Source organism: Micropterus salmoides, unplaced genomic scaffold (genome assembly GCF_014851395.1).
Source record: "Micropterus salmoides isolate LMB-PRFRI ecotype aquatic unplaced genomic scaffold, ASM1485139v1 Ms_hic_scaffold_3, whole genome shotgun sequence".
Classification (NCBI taxonomy): domain Eukaryota; kingdom Metazoa; phylum Chordata; class Actinopteri; order Centrarchiformes; family Centrarchidae; genus Micropterus; species Micropterus salmoides.
The window spans coordinates 14801027-14821056 of record NW_024042261.1 but is presented as its reverse complement, the minus strand read 5'-3'; the positions used below and the strand labels follow the sequence as shown (position 1 = coordinate 14821056).

The following is a 20030-nucleotide window of genomic DNA, read 5'->3' as shown; positions in this document are numbered from 1 at the left end:
TAAAGCCCAGCTTAAGCTCCATGAATCTTTGTGACTTCATCTGAGCGAAAGACTACCTGAATTTAACAAATAATTGGACACTGATAAGACAAGATGGGAGCTGAAAACAATGGTCTGTGCGTTTGCTGTTGTTTGTTAAATATAACTGAGGATTTAACAAAACCAAACTAAAACAACATAAGACTTGAAGCTGCTTTCATGTACTTTGCAGCAAAACTGTTGAGCTCAGTGGGAGATCCACACATCCATCCATCGTCAACCGCTTATCCTGCGTACAGGGTTGCAGGGATCAGTGGGAGATGTCCACATCTATTAATCTATGACAGACCAAAGCTGAGGTCTTTATTGGATGTTATGTATGGAACTGCACTGATTAGGTCCCCGGCTAAGGTGCCTGCCTCTAAAATGGACACCCAAATTGTGTATCCCCAAAACAATATGGACTATAAACATAATCTTGGTAGCAAAAGAAATGTAAAACATGTTTTAAAACTGTACTATGTAAAACATTCCTGTTCTCCGAGGTTTTTCAAACCTGTACATCGTATTCATCACTACTATTTATTAGACCAAGCTATAAGCTCAGTTTATTAATTTCCTCTTTTAATTTTATTGTTTGAATCGAGTTTTTGTTTAAATCATTGTTGTTTAAATCTTGATTTTAATATCCATTGCCTATCAATTATCTACTTACTTTATTTTCAGTATCTTTGTATTTGTATTTCTATCTTTGCATCTCTAAAGCACTCTGAATAGCTGCAGTGTTTGGAAAGTGCTAAATGAACTTCCCTTGCCTTTCTACGTCATTGTTTGAGAATGAGGGAGGAGTACCCCAGAAGTGGGGAATCTCGGGATGAAGACTTTATTAAGCAGATCCCGTGCTGTTCTCGAGTATTTTCATTAATACATTTGATGTTTCCATCATTGACATTATACCATTAAAATCAGTAACATAGTAAAGTTACTGCTAATACCAACACACCACTTCCTGCATGTTTGTCATGTGTATCTCCTTTTCTAGTTAAGGTGAAGTGAAATGACAATGTCATGTTACCTTACATAAGGAGGAATTCAAGAGTCATAGTCTGATTTGTACTTGTTAAAAGTGGAGTGAGTGGATTCATTTGTTCTTATTGATTAAAAATGTACGGGACAACAACTGTTACTGTTATTCGCTATTCGACTAAGGTTTGACAGTGAAAATGATTAGCGCAGTTAACAGGGAAAACTTCTAAAAATGTACAGATCCATTTTATGCTCAGAGATAATTCACTTCACTTTCGGTTCACTTTGAATTACTCGAAGGTCTCCTTAATTACTAGGCCCAGAAGCAGCATTGATGGTTCTGATTTTTGTGAGCAGCACACTGACCAGAGGGAAGCAACAAACTTTCCACTCAGCTGATTCACACTTTCCATGCCCTTCCCAGTTGTCTGTTTCCTACCTGCACAGCCCACTATAGTCCCAAGGCTAAGAGATTATCATGTTGATCTCAAAGTGTGAATCAATTAAGCTCTCACCACATTTGCAATCAATAAACAGCAAAGCTACTGACAGGCTTTTGCCTCAATCCTTCTCCCATTGTCAAAATGTCCTCTAAAGCACCTAAGCCCAAACTCCTGTAGAGACAGCCAAACAAAATGACTATTCCAAGCATGTCTACATCGACAGATACTAAGCAAGGGGACTTGGGGGAACCAGGGGGGAACAATAGAAAAGGGGTTTTCAAGAATCAGAGATGGATTTGTGTCATGATTGTCAATGATCTATTCTCTTGCCCTCTCAGTCAGACAGTGAAGCCCAATTTGTATTCCTGTTTCTTTTTTGTAACTGTCAGGGAGACAGACTTGTGTCCATGTCTGCTGCTGGGGCAGTCAATGAGCCATTGATTTGGAGCACCGTGCTGATGTCTGAAATGCCTACGTGATGGATGGGCCCCATCTTAAACAAGAGGGTAAAAAGAAAAACAGTAATAACAAAACAAGTAAAAGCATATAGTAGTTTTGAAACTTTATACATTCCCCACACAGCCATGTCATAGAGTGCTTCCATGTTTTCCTTTGTTGGTCATTTGTTTTTTATCTGTCTTTATCTAAGACACTGAATTATTATTTTCCTTTTCCCTTTCCCTCTTCAAAAAACATCAAACATATTTCAAGGTGGCCATTTAAACACACAATACACATAATGTGACATGATGCGTATGTGTTTGTGTGTGTGTGTGTGTGTACTGTACGTCCGTGTGTGTTGCACAAATACCACCTAATGATCTATGATCTAGTCCTTTCATTATTGTCTGGCAATGAAAAGCTGACACTTGACAAGCCAATTGTAATACACATCATTGCAGTATTTCATATGATTTTCCTGCACCAATATGTCAAACAAAGGAGATATTTTCACCATAAGACTATAAAATCATCAAAGACCTAATGCCTACTTTTGGTATGCATGTTTTTACAGTGTGTGTTTGTTGTGCGCAGGCAGCTGTGTGTGCTGATGTCAGTTTTGCCAGTTTTGCCAGTTTTGCCAGTTTTTGTTTGCACAAGGGTTTATTTTAGTCAATGTTTTGGAAAACATCAAGATTATAGGAAGGGTGGAACACAAGGCAAAAGTAAGCCAGTTGATACGTATCCAGCATAAAAATATGACTCGTTAGTTCAATAGAGGATGCGAGCAAACCCTCATTATTATGTTCTATTATTACGTATTCTGTCAGAAAGAAATAGATCAAGCAATGGTAGTTGCAAAATGAACAAATGGTCTGCTTTGTGAGGATAGGCATACTGTATCCACTGTTTGTGTGGTGAGCCTTTGGGACTGGAGTTGAAAAGAGAAGCTAATGAAGCACAATACAGATGTATGTAAATATCTAAATACACATGCAACAACACAGGAACTGAACTGACAATGCACACATACAGTACAAAACATAGTCAGCGTAGCAAAACAAAGTGTGGGAACTTTAACTAAATACGCACAAAAACTCCATTGTCTTTGGTGTATTTACTGACTCATTGTAGCTTTCTATTAATGTGAAAGATAAATAACAGTTGTTGGGACATAGAGGTATCATTACACCACACGTAGGCTTCATATAGAGTGATGACCCCAGAGCCCTGTGTCTTGGTCCTGTGTATTGTGTGTTTGTGTGTGTCTTGCAGGTCCAAGTGATAGGCAATTAAGCTACCGGGCCAGTGTTCTCAGCTACTAAAGCCTGCCTAACCAGACGCCCTGGTGGGAATCTTCACATTCCGTCTAGCTCTGCCGCGCTTTTGTTTTTACATTGCCTTATTTCTACACTGACAACAGCCACTCCATAATAATCATTGCACTCATGCACTTTCCTACACCACTGATTCCAACTCCCCCATTTCATTGTTCGCATGTCCAAGTAAATACCTTTAAAAAATGGGCAGCACGATGGCCTAGTGGATAGCACTATGGCCTCACAGCAGGAAGGTCCCGGGTTCATACCATTTGCTTCCATTTAAGAATAAGAGACAGCTACACTATCTGTGGCCACTTAATTTGAAACATTTGAAGAGATGCAACTCGTCATTCAAGTCATTTAGAACCAACAAGTAGAAGCAATTACACTTGATCTTTTATTCTATTTATTTCTCAATGGCAACAATATAATTGACAATCCAAACATGCTACTGTCTGCCCTTCTGTGTTAAGAATATTGCAATCAAGGCCAAATACGTACCTATCTGAGCCCTGGATGAATATAGGCTGAACACTGGCTGGAGCTTGTTGTAAAAGCTACCATTTGATACAATGATCCCTCAATGTGCTGTAATGATGTAAAAGGATGGGTTAACACTCCCACTCCTTCCTCATCACCCTGCATCATCCACATTAGTCTAAGTGCCTTGATCATCCATGTGCGAACCCTCTGGGAGAATAGGGTGGGATGTGTTGGTGGAGAAGGTGTGGTGGCACATTCCTCCTTGCATCATATGAAACCCCCATTTCACGGCTGACTTACCTGATGGAAAGTAATAGGGGGACCAGGGAAATGATGAAGTGACATGGCCAATAACTTTCATTATGTGTCTGTAACCTTGTCCCATTCACTAATTAATTTTCCACTGGCAGTCACATGCCACTATGTGTCGGACCACAGAGGAACATCCCAGGTAATCTTTCCTCGCTGGCTTCAGCATGGGTGGTATTGCCAGACAGTAGCAAACTAGCAAATATTGCTGATACTCAAGCCTTCCGTGAGGTTTAGTGGTGGAGACCAATATATCTGTTTGCTTTTGCAGAGTCAGATTTGTCTATCCCTTCCTCAGCTCCTTTTTATAGATCATAGCCTCTTGCCAGATGCAATCTGTCTTTCTTTCTCTCTCCCACATAGCTGTGAGGCGAGAGAAGTTTTTATTTTGAAGTTCTGCATTTCTTAGTTTATCATGTTATGTAGGATCAGTGTATAAAATAATAGGTACGCCTTCCAACTATTGATCTGAATCCATTTTTGCTAGCTCAATATCTCTATAGTCTTGAGACTTAAATGTTTATTTAGCTTGTCTCCTCTTGTTTGTGACTGAACCTGCCTTTGTGTGGGGATATAACCATTAGGGATGATGTTAAAAGCTGAAGTTCTTAATATTGTGTACATACAGTGAGACTAATCAATTAACTTCTTTTATTTAATGATGCTGTGGGTTTATGCAAACTAGTTGCAGTGAGAAGAATCAGCAGAATGAATAATAGATCACAACACCAAATCTGAACAGGCTAACAGAGCAGAAAGCTCCCTACCAGTTCTTATCTTCATGTTACCGCTGGTATCAAACAATGGGCAGCTAAGTGCACTGCTGTTCAGTGTTTAAACTGGAATTTCTGGAACCTATTATAGCTTTATTGTATTTCCTATGTCATTATAGCAGTTTTTTCTTCAAAACACAATTAAACCTGGGACTGTAAATCTTGCCTTGTGCCTGGCAAACTCCTTCAACAACAACACAGTCAGCCCCATTTAAGGAAGCCCATGGGGGTTTATAGCGCAGGGAGGATGGCAGGATTTCAGCACCACCTAGTGGCAGCCTCTGAAGCAAGGCTTTGTTTGTGGAATAGGTTTAAACTGCATTCAGTAAAGATTTCTTCATATTAATGCAAAACAAGGGAGCCTGGTCCAAGTACATAATCTCTGCTGTCAACTTAGAATTTGCACACAGAGGTCATATTGCCTTTACTGTAAAGATCACCATCAGAAACAGTAAGGGGAATCTGACAGTGTTGAAGAGAGAGGGATATCTACATTGCCATTATCGTTTGATACTTTCAGAGGCATTAGGGGAACAGCACAGTGGCTCATAAGCCAAATGGTGTGGTATGAAACTGTCATTAGAGCAATGATAGCGAGAGAAGCCAATGGGCAATGGAAATTATAACAGAAGAGAATTTCATATCATAGTTGCTTGATGTATATTGTTTTTCTCTGGGGTATATCATCAAATCATAAATGCTGCTACCCAATAATGTCTTATTTTTCTTTCAATTTTATTTTATACATTGTTGATGATTATTTTCTCTTTGAAAGCAAACACAACTAATCCAGTGCCATTACTAACGGTTCAGATTTTCTACAGCACAAGTCCATCCTAATCACATTACTTTTAATGAAGTGTCATTTCCCTTTCACACCCACAAACAGATAATTAGTTCAGTCTTCTTGCTTTTATGTGTTTTCATCTTGTTGATGTGCTTTGTATTTCTTTGCAAGAAGTTCAACCATGTAATGACATTGTGGGGAAACAACTTCTCTATCACACTTCTTCTCCCATATCTAATTTTTCTATGAATAGATGCAAAGGGCAAATTGACCCACATGCAAACACTACCTATCCCTGGACAGAGCCTGTGACCAAAGACACTGGCAGAAAAGAAAGAGACTCCTTAACTATGGAGTTTCATTTTGGCATTGAGGCTCAGCATACCACAGAGACCAGGGAACACACTCATGATGAAAAAGAATGTCCTAGATTTTCAGAGAAAGAAGGGGTGGGCACGGGGAAAAGAGATTAAAGGATATGTTTTGACAGTCGTAGCCTGTTCCAGACAAAGTCCTGCACCGCATTCAGGGCCTAGGTTCTTTCTTCCTTTTGCCAATTCAGATACAGTCACAATATGGATCAGGGTCGGGGTCTTATTCTTTAAAATAAGTAGCCAGGTTTTGGAGTCACTCCATTTGCTAAACAAACCTGATAAATTGAAAGTTGGCCCGTGACCACTAGATTAGATATTGCTCTTTATATTTATGAGCTATTTGAAATTATACCTATATCCACCAAACAAACATTCGTCCCACTTTTCTTCACCCCCAGCACACACCTCATAAATCCTCTATATCAGCCTCCCCTCTGCCCTCTATCTCTCTATCCTCCCATGACTATCTTTAACTAACTGCCTCCCCGCCCCACCTCAACAAAGGGTAGTCTTGGTCTTTTCCTCTCTCGTTCCTCTCTCAGTGAGGTATACCTCTCGCTCTCTGTAATAATAAGGCTTTCAAAGGCTGATGGTACCACTCTGGCTATTCATTACAGCCAGCCCATGGTTCTAGAAAGATCTTGTTGATGCCCATTATGACAGAGAGAGGGAGGGAGAGAAAATGGTCAGATAGGTAGCGGTGGGTGGGTCTCTGCTAGGCAAACATAGCCTTGGCTATTTCAAGGTTGTCATGTGTCATGCTGCCCATGGGCCTGTCTACACACGGCTGTCTTTGCACAAGCCCGACCACATTATGAATGGCTATCGAGGACCCCAACTGTCGATCAAAGGAGTATCAGAGACATGGACTCAAGGCTGGGGTGAATATAAGAACTGAGATATGGTGTTTTTCATTTTGTAGACCATTTTCATCACCTCGTATGAAAGGCCAAGTCCCATTCAGAGCGTGAGCAGCATTGTAAAGCCCAGCTTTTTGTCTTTATTTTTATTGTTAATGTTATTAATCCATTCCACTAAACGTTGACTTGACAGAGATTGACAAAAAGCACTGTAACAAAATGAAATAATAATGACAAACTGAAGGACAAATAAATAAGAATGACTATTGTTACTACCACCTCAATGACTATGGAAGTTATTCTATAAATACTATTATTAGTGAAATGTGCATAAAATTTACTTACAGGATTCCCAAAGGCATAATAGTGGAATACTCAGGCACCCAACATCTGCACTATTGGCAATTTTGAAAGACATTTCTTGTATTTAAAACAATATTAGAGACTCTCTGCCCATTTAGTCTATTCCTGCAGTAGGGTGGACAAAAACTGTTTATGACTTTGAAGCAATCATGTCAATTCAAAAAAAGTAAAATGAAGATAAAAGAAAGACAGAAATTAGAAAGAAAACAACGAGAGAGAAAGTAACACTAACAGCATTCTAATTCTGCTAGCAGTTTCAGAATAATTTAATTAATTTTGGTGTGTAGCGCGGCTAGGTATTATTATAGTTAGCTTGCTAACTTTATAAATGAAATAAGTAAAGCAGCATTGCTTTTTCGAAAAACAAATTCACATTAATTTTGCAAATAAAATTTTTTTCAGTGAAATCCTTTTCAGTTTAATTTATCATAAAATAATGTCATACGCTAATCCTTTGGGGCCAGAGTAAGATTACTCCCCCTCTTGGAAATATGCTTTTCAAATGAAATATGAGTTTTCAGATGGTGCAAATTTTCCTAAGTGTGTTATAAACACTTCATTGCTAATTACCCTAATAATCATGTGTTTATTTTCTCCAATTTAATTACTGATTCAACTGAGGAAAGATTTCTTAGCAGGCATAAATACTTCTCTTGAATCTATGATTGCTCTGATAAGTATTTTTTTATTGTATTCTTCCTAGTTTACAAAGAATTTCCCCGTTTCTTTTATTTTTATGTTAAATTTGAGTTTTTCTTTATCTTTTATGATTTGAAATGATAATTGATGGACATTATACAGTTTCTGATTAAGACTCACTTATACAAAAGATGATTAATATGTCAGTTCTCTGTTTTTAAGAGTTCACCAAAAATCACTAACAGTGATCTCTAATTGTTTCCAGTATTTGAAAATTATAATTTTGAATTGAGAATTGCGTTTAAAAATAGTCCCAATATTTCATCTCGAATTCCATAGTATGAAAAAATGCTGTGAGTAATTGGTATCTTAATCTTTCAGATGTTTCAGTGCGAATAAGCTGTGATTAAGGCATCGAAATGCTCCCTTTGTACATGACTGGAAATCAACATTTTCATCTGACTGCAAACTGAAGATTTTGACATCCGAGGCGACCTTTGTTGTGAGCAAGTGTCTGAATGTAATTTGGTCTACATTGGTATGTGTGCTATGCATGTGTGTTGGGTGTCACGTCGGGAGCTCCGTGTGGTGCAGACCAAACACATTTGCTTGAAGTACTGCACTAATTGAATCCACTCAGTGCACTCTTTGGGTGTCTGAAGAACAAGATCAGGGAGTTGAAAGGCAGCAGCTAGCAGGGGTTGGAAGGTGAGAGGGGCAGGAGGGTATCTGACAAACAACCCAAAAAACCCCACACATTAATACACATATGTTCATCTTTGATTATGCTAACCCGTGCCTGCCCTCACTACTGCTCAGACCCTGAGGCAGTACCTGGGGCTAAAGACTTTACAGGACTCTGACTATGAAGCATCAACAGTGGGTGGGGGAGCAGAATTGAAGATTAGGAAGGTGCACTGGGTGTGTGTTTGTCTATTTATGTGTGTGTGTGTGTGTGTGTGTGGCAGAGAAAGCAAAAGAAGAGAAGACAAACACATGCTGTCATCAACCCCTCTTAGGGTGCTCCAGGGATATCACAGATGCCATTAGACTGGGCCATATTCAGCAGAGCAGACGATATGTGAAGAGACTGTAGAGCAACAACAGACAACGGCACAGACCTGAGTCAAACAGATTTGGCAGTTTTAGGATTTGTTTCAGGTTCCCTGCTGCTCAAAATATGTGGGATTTCAGTGTCTCACTAAAGTCTTTATAATGTCAGGTAAGATGCACAGTGCACATAATGGAAATTCATGCCTCACACATTCAGTTTGTTTGAGGCAAAATTCAAAAATTGAAGTGTTTAAGTCAAGCATGTTGTACATGACTACTTAATTCAACCGATGAGGTAAAAAAAAATAGACTTAAATAGACATATTTTGTTCAGAACACACCTTGATGCCTTTGTGGTTGCAAAGGTATAATGTCTATTGCTGAAACATACATATAGTAACTCTGCTTTTTACAGGGGTAAACGTGTAATGGAAAATAACTTTCATATAGCCTAACTGCACTCACAAATACAGCAAAAGGTTGGTCGTATGTTATGTTAAAAGCCAATTAGTAGCCGCTACAAAAGAAGTCTTTTCAAGTAAACAGCAGACAACTAATGGAGATTCAAAGAGGACAAACCTGTGCCCAAATTATAAGTGCATTTGTCAGAAAAAAAAAAAAACACGATTATTAAAAGCTGTACTATATGCAAAGAGTCTTTCATGTTGGGGCTGTTTGAGAAACAGATAAACTGGAAAGATGGAAAAATGGAAAAAGTTAAAACTAACTAACACAGATAAGATGAATAAATAAAACACTGCTTCTATATATTACCTATATCTTAGTAGTAGTGGTTTCAGTCATGACAAATAATTCAATTTTGCTGTGATGTTATTTTCTTTTCTACATTTGTATTTGGTAAGTTCTATACTTGAAGTACTCCAAACTATTGTATAATATACAAATCCTGTTTGGGCCAGGGCTGGTACATAAATATCATGAACATCAGACGTATAAGCTATATGTTTCTGCAAGGGCATATGTAAATAGTATGAATAATCACCATAATTCCCAGTGTTGGTCTGTTGTAATAAGTTAGCTATTTACTTTGTACATATGGGCATGCCTTAATACAACTGTAAACTGGAAAAGTGAGAGTATACAGAAATATATGTCAGTATTACCATTTGCATAGAGCACAGATATAATTCCAGCTTTACTGTTGAGAGGAAGCCTACACAACATGTAAAGCAGGCAGGACGTGTGAGATGAAAGCAGCCACACAAAGGAAATGTCACATAAAGTGTTCCTAAAATAAAAAGAACTGAACTAATTATGCTCTGTTGTTGTTTATAAGACCATAGTACCTCCATCTTTTATTCATCAAGATGCTAGGCGGCTGGAGGTTCTCTGTCTTTCTCTCTCATGCTCACTCTCTCAAATCTCATTTCAAACAGAACGCATTGAGCCGTGGAACTGCATTCCGAATCACAATGAACTTGTTTCTCCGCAGTAAAGGAAAAGGACGGAAAGCAAGAGTGAAGCTTTAGCGTGGCAAACTGATAGAAAGAGAGAGAGAGAGGCTTTCTAAATGTTACCTGACAATCACTACGGCACAGCAGACAAAGTCGTGGCTGCACAAAACAGGAAATAGATGACTTGTTTTGGTATTGAGGGCAGGCCACTGGTTCAGTCAGTCAGTCTCAGCCCTGTGTGAACTGGTGAACTCATTCCCGCAGAAAAAGACACGCACAGTGACAACACATATAGGAAAAATGGGCATTTTGACACACACAACCTTAAAACAAGTGATTGATTTGGAAAGAAACTTTCAGAGGGACACTGAATTAAGTGAGTTAGTCATCCCTACTACAGACACTTTGCCTCAGGAGGGCCTCTTAATGTGAGATTCACATTATTTAATAGGGAATTTCACGCTTAACTCCTGAACTGACCGAAGTGTATAGTCTGGCCATGCCTCATTAGACAAACTGCAGGATTTTTTCCCCTGTGGATATATTGTACCTGCTTCTTTTCTATTGGGATTCACAGACATGTTATATTTCTCATTCTAGAGCCACAGGTTCCCTTTGGGAATAAATACTGTCGCCTGAAGACCCATCACAGTTTGACAGCCTTTAGTGGCGGTACAGGACAGAATTTATATAGTAACAAGTATGTAAAGAAAAGAGACACTACACAAAACACTCCCAATTCTTGAATTGTTTTTGGCTCACTGAGCTAGATTTGATGAGTAGCGGAGAAAAATGTTTTCTGCACAAAGTTTTCTCCATCTTTAATGTTACTAATGAATGACAGCAACAAGTATATTTAGTTTCTCTGGTCTGGCCTGAGCTGATGTGAAATGGTAATTTAAGTAACAAGTCCCACTCTGGGTTTGTAGGTGAAATGGTAAAGTGCAAGTTATTTTTGAGATGCCCAGTGAAAAAGAAAAACAGTCTGGAACTCACAGAGAACTTCAGAGTTGATATGATCCATCTCTGAGCCGCCATCTGGCCTCGGCTTCTGTTAATAGAGGGTTTTGCTCTGAGCTAGCCAACACGTGTCTAGAGGCAGACAGAGACAGAGAGAGAGAGAGAGAGAGAAAGCAGGAGGCGAAAGAAACTTAAAGGTGAGAGTGGGAACCAGAAGGAGCAGAGGAGAGATGCAGAAGCCAAGCAAGAGACACAGCAGGGTGTAGAGGGAGAAGACAAGTGAAATTAAGTAAGAGAAATAAGGGTAGGTATAGAGAAAATGAAGAAAAAAAGGAAAGGTAAAAGACTGAGTATGAGAAACAGGAGCAGAAGAGAGTGCAGTGCACTCTAGGGGGGAACATGTACTTAGAATAAGAAGTAAAGCGGAGAAGTGGAGCTTTGGAGTACATGTGCCCCAGGGAGGATAGTGTGAAGTACCTTTTGTCTTCCTACCATCAGGAGCTTCTTTTGAATAAACCTAGCCAAGCATTTCCTTTTTGTAAATCTCACTTTGAAGAAGGGCAAAGCTAAAGCTTCTCCCACAGTGGCGATCAAGTATAGTTGTACCTCGGCCCACGCAAATCCCTTCCTCAATACATGTGGGTGTGTAACAGTTTCATTTCCATTTTAGAGCACAGGGAGATTGCTCACCGCCAAGACACGCAACATAGCTTCACCTTGGTTGTGAGCCTGCATATGTTGTCCACAGTGATTGGCAAGGCTGTGTGACCAATTTGATTTAAAGCTTTATGCCTGCTTTCTTTATCCCCGAGACTTGTCAAAAATGACAAGTGGCATCATGGCAAGACAGGCATGCTTCTGTCACTGCTGCTGCTGCTGCACTGCCACCAAATCCCACTGGGAAATAACAAGCACCAAAGCTGAATTTATCACCAGTGATCATCATGATTGCTCTCTAATTGTTGTTTTTCTGCAAGTAGGTGTGCTCCACCAGAGGCCCCAGTGGGAGGGGATTGTAAATGCAGGAGAAACAAAGTGCTACTCCTGCTGCAACCACATTGAGAAGTTAGTGGAAGATTGCATTCGAAGGAGTGAGTGTTGCGTGTTACTGGAGGGAGATGGTAATTAAGCCTGGGGCAGAGTGGTAGTGGATCAGCCCAGAAATGTCATCTGCAACTCTCCAGTGCCCTGCCTCTGATGAGCGAGCAGTTTTCTGTCAACCCACAGAAATCAAAGAGGAAAAAATTTATGTGAACTTCAACTATTAGTTTGGTATGTCAAATGGCATTTGTTGTGTTGCAAATAACTATTGTAATGAGCTATTTACATCAAAGCAGAAGTGACCTGAGTTCATAATAATAATAATAATAATAATAATAATAATAAGAGAAGAAGAAGAAGAAGAAGAAGAAGAAGAAGAAGAAGAAGAAGAAGAAGAAGAAAGAGAAGAAGAAGACATTTTATTCTGTAAATGTAAGTACAAGTATAATATTTGTGTTCTAAAGATGTGGCTTTTGATGTTTCTGTATTGCAATTAATCAGAATACAAGAGAAATGCGAGAATTTGCCAATTTCATCATCTTTTCTCGCCCCCAAAGTGGTTGTTGCCTAAAGGCTCAATCAAATGCACACACACACACACACACACACACAAACACATTTTCACACTAATTATAAACTTAATTGGTATAAACTAGAACATTTGCATTCTAAAGCATTAAAACGACTTTCTCTGCCTTATCTGCTGTACTATTTTCAGGATGCTGGCTGTGCACTCAATGACTCGAGTCACTGGCATGAGGCATACTTTTTATTTTATTTTATGCGATTAAAAAAACGCTTTTCTGTAGGCATTGCTATTGAAAAGATACAATAATAGCTTTATTTGCACTGACACAAATGAACAGGTCATTTAAGTACATTTATATATTTTTTTTTTAAACCTAAGTATGATGAGCTGGAGACCATATTGTGCCAGACAGATTTTACTTTAACAAGAGAGTATTAATATGCTCCTCTATCTGTTTTATTATTTATTTAATTATGTATTGATTTGTATTGGCCGGACAGGGGGCAGACATGGGGATGGGGGGCACAAACAGACAGCACAGAGAAAGGACAAGACCTGTAAGAGAAGGGGGATGGAAGGTGGGGACAACAGGGAAAAGCAGTGGGAAACACCAATTGCAGAAAGCAAAGAAACCTGCAATAGAACAGAGAGGGGGGCTTGGGGAGGAGAAAGATAACAACAAACAAACACAAACAAACAATAAAAATAATAATAATAGTAAAAGACAACCAGCCAAACAGCAGCAATAAACAGCTGACATAGTAAGACAGCTAAGAGAAAAATGAAAACAAGAAACAGTCACGCACACTAAATAAGCAACACAGCCACGAGAGCTGGAATAATAATTAATTTAAATAAGTAACTGAAAGAAAAGCATCAGGAATAATTCTACCAGGGACAACCTAAATTTGTTTGTGTCTGTGTGTGTCTGTGTGCGTGTGGGTGAATGTGTCTGTATGTGTGTGTGTACATGTGTGTGCGCATAAGCCTGTTAAAGAATGTAGTTGTTAGTGAGAGTGGGACGCCACATTTAAGTTCTTGACTTGCACTAATAAGTAGGCTTATATTTATGAAATATGTCAAACAAAATGAGTGCTAGAATTGAAGTTTGTTAGTGAATGAAAGTAGTTTATTCTGAGCAATTACTGATTCGTAAAAAAAAGTTATCGGAAATAATTAAGCACACCTATTTCTCATATTTTATTTATCTTCTCCATGCAGAAAGAAACAAACAAATAATGCTCACATGCTTCTCAGCATGCAAATGCATGCAAACAAGCACACATGCAGGCAACACACAATGACCCGACTGCAACAGTTATAAAGAGGCATAAAATCATACAAACGTGTAGTTTTCTCAGTTGCCCGAGGTCTGTTGGTATTGCACTACAAAATTGAGTGTCTCTTTGTATCTCAAAGTTCTCATTAAAAAAGCTCACATAGCCTGTTTTCTCCATTCCACTCGTCTCATGAACGAATAAGATAGCCATAGAACAGACCTGAGGCTGATCATCCAACTGTTTTTTTTCATGATTTTGCTCATATAAAATTATATGATAATAATTTATCAACCCAGACAAATAAGGACATTCCAGCTGGTGGCTTCAGCGTGGGTGAGAGCTGACTGAACAAGTCACTTTCTGCCTTTGAAGTCTGAAAGAAGTCAACAGTATTCAAGTCATACAATATTGTGTGCTTTAATACCACTAGTGGTTCTATTGTTGCACATCAAAAACAAGACAGCTGGTAAGAAAAACTAGCATCAGCTGTATGGCATGCTTGCTCAGAGTTCTTGTCAATCTTAAACAAGGAATCATACATCCATTACTTATCATGCACACCCACTGTACTGTACACATGTTGTACAAAATACTGGGGATACACATGAAAAAAACTAATGAGGTGAATCCAGGTAAAAGGCCTTATTAAACATATTGTATTATGCACTACCATACAGAAGAAGATCCAGGCAAACAGGAGTTTTGAGAGAAAAATGGTTGTGCAAAACAACTTCTTATTCCACAGAAAGGAGAATGTTCATAATATGGTGTATGTCTTGCAGTCAATATATAACTTTTATTTAATTAGGTCAGTCCTATTGTTTAGTTTTAGTTTAGTTTATTAGTTGTTGTTTTTTTTACTATTGTGCATGGCCATTAAGAGACCATGCACAACACAACCATTGAGCCAGAGTTAGCTATATAGCTAATTTACATCTGCGGTTGCTTGGCAGGAATAAAACCCCAGGGAGATTAGAATCCAATTTTCAAGGGAGGTCTCAATACATATATATAAATATATATTTGGTTGCACATTTGATAAATAAAGGTCTCTCTTCTATTAGCGTCTGGAACAATGCCAGAATTAATTGTATTTGGCAAATATCCAGTGATGGTATACATGTTTTTTTCTTAGTTCACTTGCCTTCCACTCCATCGTGCACACTAATATGGTTATTTGCAATTTATTAAGGAAAAAGATACTGTATGTATCATGTATATCTAAAATTATACCTCTGACATCACATTTGCCCTTTCTTCACTAAGTCACTCTAAGCTATCAACCACTGTCTTCTTTCTAATCTCTCCTTCTCTCTCACATCACACATAAACACCCCCACACACATACTGTACTCACACTCTTTCCATCATCCTCTAAAGGGAGCAACATGTCCCAGTGCAGGAGCTGCCGATCAATCCTCAGCGAGTGCAAGAAGTCTGTCAGAACCAGAGTGATTAATATGTATGTGTGTACTCTTCCCACTATGCTGCGTGAGGGGAACGAGTGGGCATTTACCCTTGCAGACATGGATTTGGCATGACAGATATGGCATGCAATCATGGTCATTCCATAGTGAGGAAATCTCTATCCAACCACAAAGGCATCAAGGTGTGTTCTGAACAAAATATGTCTATTTAAGTCTATTTTTTTTTACCTCATCGGTTGAATTAAGTAGTCATTTTTGAATTTTGCCTCAAACAAACTGAATGTGTGAGTCATGAATTTCCATTACGTGCACTGTGCATCTCAAGGTCCCCTGGAGGTAGAGAATAACAGACATTCTGTGACATGGGATCCGTGCACCGTAATAGTCTTGTAACACAGAGTATAGTCAGGCTGGGTTTTAGATAGGAAGATGCTCCATATAAAGTGTAAAGTAGACATTATAGATCCCCTGCATTGGTGCTTAGCAACATTCTTTCTTGGTGGATGTTAAAAGAAATTCAGAATAGACATATGAAAAGGGAAGGCATATAATGTATGGTGAGCTATTTTGAATTATAGAGAGAGTCATTTAAATACTACAGCACATTTTAAAGCAATGGCAGTCACTTCTGTTTGGAAGAAAAGAAAACAAATGTACTGTAATATTTGGATTACATGCTTAATCAACACTCCTTGTTGTAATCTCAGATTTAAGACATAAATAAATATGTGTTTTCCCATTTGAACCAGTTCATTTCATTTCATGCACCATCCCTCTGTTTTTTTCCTAAGATGAGCTGCTTTGCAATTAAGATAATACACTGCGTACTGTAGGTGCCAGACGTGACATTACATGGGGACTTCTTTTTGCAAATAGAAACAAGGTTTGGTGCCAATATACCATCTCAAACACCCTTTCCCTACTTCATGTGTTTTGATTAATGCATATCTTTGCAATTCCCACCTGGGATATTGCTTTAGAAATTAAATGAGGTTCCAAAATAGCAAAATGACTGTACCCATCGTTGAATACACTTTTTTATATATGTGCAAATGAAACAGTAAAACAACATAATAATATACAGGTAACACGTGAATGTATGAACTATCACTAATCTAATTTTCTTCATGAAATTAGCATCATAAATTGGTGTGAGAAAGTGTAGTTTAGAATTCTAATTATCTAATTAATTTAATTTAACATTCCGTTCAGCATTATCTTTGATATTTTGTTCAGAATAATCAAAAATGCCAGTAGGTGCAAGGATAATCTGGTTTAATAGAAGAAAATTAGAATCTCTCTGTTTTTTCCCCCAGATGAGCCGCTTTGAAATTAAGATAATACACTGTGCACTGTAGGTACCAGACATGACAATACATGGGGACTTCTTTTTGTAAATAGAAACAAGGTTTGGTGCCAATATACCATCTCCCACACTCTTTCCCCACTTCATGTGTTTTGATTAATGCATATCTTTGCAATTCTCACCTTATAACCTGATATTGCTTTAGAAATTAAACGAGGTTCCAAAATAGCAAAATGACTGTACCCATCATTAAATACACTTCTTATGAAACAGTAAAAAAACAGAACATACAACTAAAACGGGAACTTAAGAACTGTCACTGATCTCATTTTCAATAATTAAATTAGCATCATAAATTGGTGTGAGAAAGTGTAGTTAAGAGCACTACTTATTTAAGTAATTTAATATAATATTCTGTACAGTATTCTGTTTTGTATTTTGTTCAGAATAACGGCAATAATCATGCCAGAAGGTACAAGCACAAGGGCGTCACTTTGTGTTGAAAAGGTTCAGATTAGGGGTGTGACCAAACACTTAGTCCACAACACATGATAATGCACAATATTGAAGTCACGAGAACGAGGCAACAAGATACTCTAATGCAATTTAGAAGAAATATAAAAAATATATATTTTGAGCATTAAACTCTTAATTTCTTGCATTCTAGAGACATTTTCTGCACCAACTTACGGTGAAAATGTCTTTATTTATATGAAGGGAAACAAAATTTATGTGGCCGGTGGCAATTCAGAAAAGGCTATAAAAATATTATATTAATCAAATGTAGCCGGGTGGTAAATCTAGTCATAGGTGATTTTCCCCTTTATATTAATATAGTTCTAAAAGTTGTGTAAATGTGAATACATGTGTTCTTTGTTGTTTTGTTTGAGAGTAACATTGTTCAATGTAAAGTAAGTGTGAAGTAGATTGTAAGTGGATTTCCACAGTCGTACACGTGATGGCAGACTTTGGTCACAAGGCGGCAGCATTGAGTAGTATTGTTGTTGTTCCGCCAAGTGCATCATGGTCTTTCTTCCTGTTAATGTGCGATGGACGTACAAGGGATTGGTGCGGAGACTTCGTTGTGTAGAATAGTAGGTAAATGCATGCATGTCTTGTAAAATATTCATGTACAAGTGTATAAAATGTAATCACCTGTCAATATTTTAACTAGACAGTTTGATTTAGGCACTACTGGAATTGTATGCTGGGATTTTGGGCGCCAATCGTCGACCATTGTGTACTAAATTTCATGGTAATGCTAACATGCATTTAGTCAGACCCTGATATTGTATTTTGGTACTCGGAAACTGTTGCAGGTTTTACATAAAGTGTAACTCTGTTTGAAGGTAATTGACGTTGAAAGTACGTTGAGTTGTGCGATCTCCGGGAAGTTCCACGTGGGTTTGGTGAAACTTGGTGAAGTGTAAGTGTCATTTACAGTTGTACATTTTATACACTGATGCTGATATAAGTGGGTTTATGGTTGTTAACATGATTTATTTTATGTTTTCTGTCGATGGTCATAGCCCACTGCCGTATTTTGTATTGTGTTTTTTTTTATTTTATTTCTCTGCATTTTATTTTTATTTTGCCTCTTCATTCATTCCAACATTTGGGTGTTAGAGACTGTTACAAAATCCAGCATTTGAGCTGTTACGGGAACGACCCAGTAGCATACCACTCTGTAAATTGAACTGTACATGTGGTCAGGAATAAACCTGGAGCTACAGGAACCCCTGAAGTAATTGTGTCCTGTGTGGCATCTAATTCCACGGGCTACACAATTTTGGTACCAGGAGTGGGGTGTAGCTAGAACAAACTTTTTGCATTTGGCAACAGAGTGGCTTGATTTTTAGTTTTTATTGAGAAATACGGCAGTGGTGAAGATTTCAGGTGTGATCCGTGGGTGTTGGAGCTGAGAGGCCAGCCTGCTGTGAAGGTGGTGACCAGCGGAATATGAGCTGAGGCATTCCATGGTGAACACGACTCATCCATACCTGCACAGAGGAGTTCAGCACGAACTTCACCAGCGAAAAGCAAGAGTCAGCCGGGCTCCAAGTTATAGACTGTTTTCACGTATCCTTAACACACATTTTGGACTAAATATTCACATTGGACTGACAACATTTCATTATGTCCAGTGAACCTGACGATGATGCAATAGTGGGCGATAATGATGGCGAGTTAAACCCTGTCTCAGGTGGGGCAAGGGGTACAAGTAGAGACGCTATGGAAGAGATACAGATTCAGATGCAAGAGCTAACCAGATTGCGAGATGAGCTTACCAGGTTAAATGATGAAGCAAGGGCTCAGAGGGCAAGTGGTAACAGTGCACCCACCCGTTCATACATCTATGTCCCAAGAGAACGCCAGATCCAAGCATTTAGTGGGGGGGGTGGCACAGATGGTAGATCTGTGGAAGAGTTTATTGAAGAGGTTGAAAGAGTGTTACGGTCCAGAGAGCAGACATCAGAAGAGCAGTGTGACTACATACTATCTCTGTTACGTGGTCCTGCATTAGAAGAGGTGAGACTGTGCATGAGTGGTCAGTCAGTGAGGCCCAGTGATTTATACTCTTACCTGAGAAATGCATTTGGGGAAAAACGCAGCACTACACAGCTTTTGCAGACCTTTTACAACCGTAAACAAGCAGAAGGGGAAGACCTCCGTGACTACTCACATGCACTGTCCCAGATCTTGAGCTCAGTAGTAAAACAGTCCACAAATGTAATACCTAACGAGAAAACTGTTCTAAGGGATCAATTCATTGAAGGTTTAAGGGATGCAGTACTCCGACGTGAACTCCGAAGAGTGGTTAGGGACAAACCAGAATCCAGCCTTCTAGACGTGAGGAACGAAGCCCTCATGTGGGAAATGGAGGACAGCAGGTCCCACCGTCCCAGAGTTGTAAGGAGCAACCAAGTTGAGTCAGAGGTTTTAGCAAACCAGTGTTCAGCTATCCAAACAAACGATGACCGGTGTACTGTGTTAGATGATGTTCAGAGAGCAGTAGCCCTTCAGGAAAAACAGCTAGCAGAGTTAGGCAAAACACTCGCTCAGCTAGTTAGCACTGTAAGCGAACTGAGTAGACGTGGCACTCAACCGACATTCCCAGAGCCTAACCCCCGGACCAGATCACAGCCAAAGTTCACACCAGATGGCCAGCCTATCTGTTTCAAGTGTAGGGGTGTTGGTCACATTGCTAGGAAGTGCACGC

General features: G+C 38.9%; 1 long non-coding RNA gene across 1 annotated transcript; it reads left to right on the top strand.

Annotated features, from left to right (window-relative positions):
* Window positions 1-17635: 17635 nt before the first annotated feature.
* LOC119883386 lies at window positions 17636-18554 on the top strand. Its single transcript, XR_005440631.1, has 2 exons — window positions 17636-17908; window positions 17985-18554. It is a non-coding gene; the product is annotated as an uncharacterized LOC119883386 (long non-coding RNA).
* The last annotated feature ends 1476 nt before the right edge of the window (window positions 18555-20030 follow it).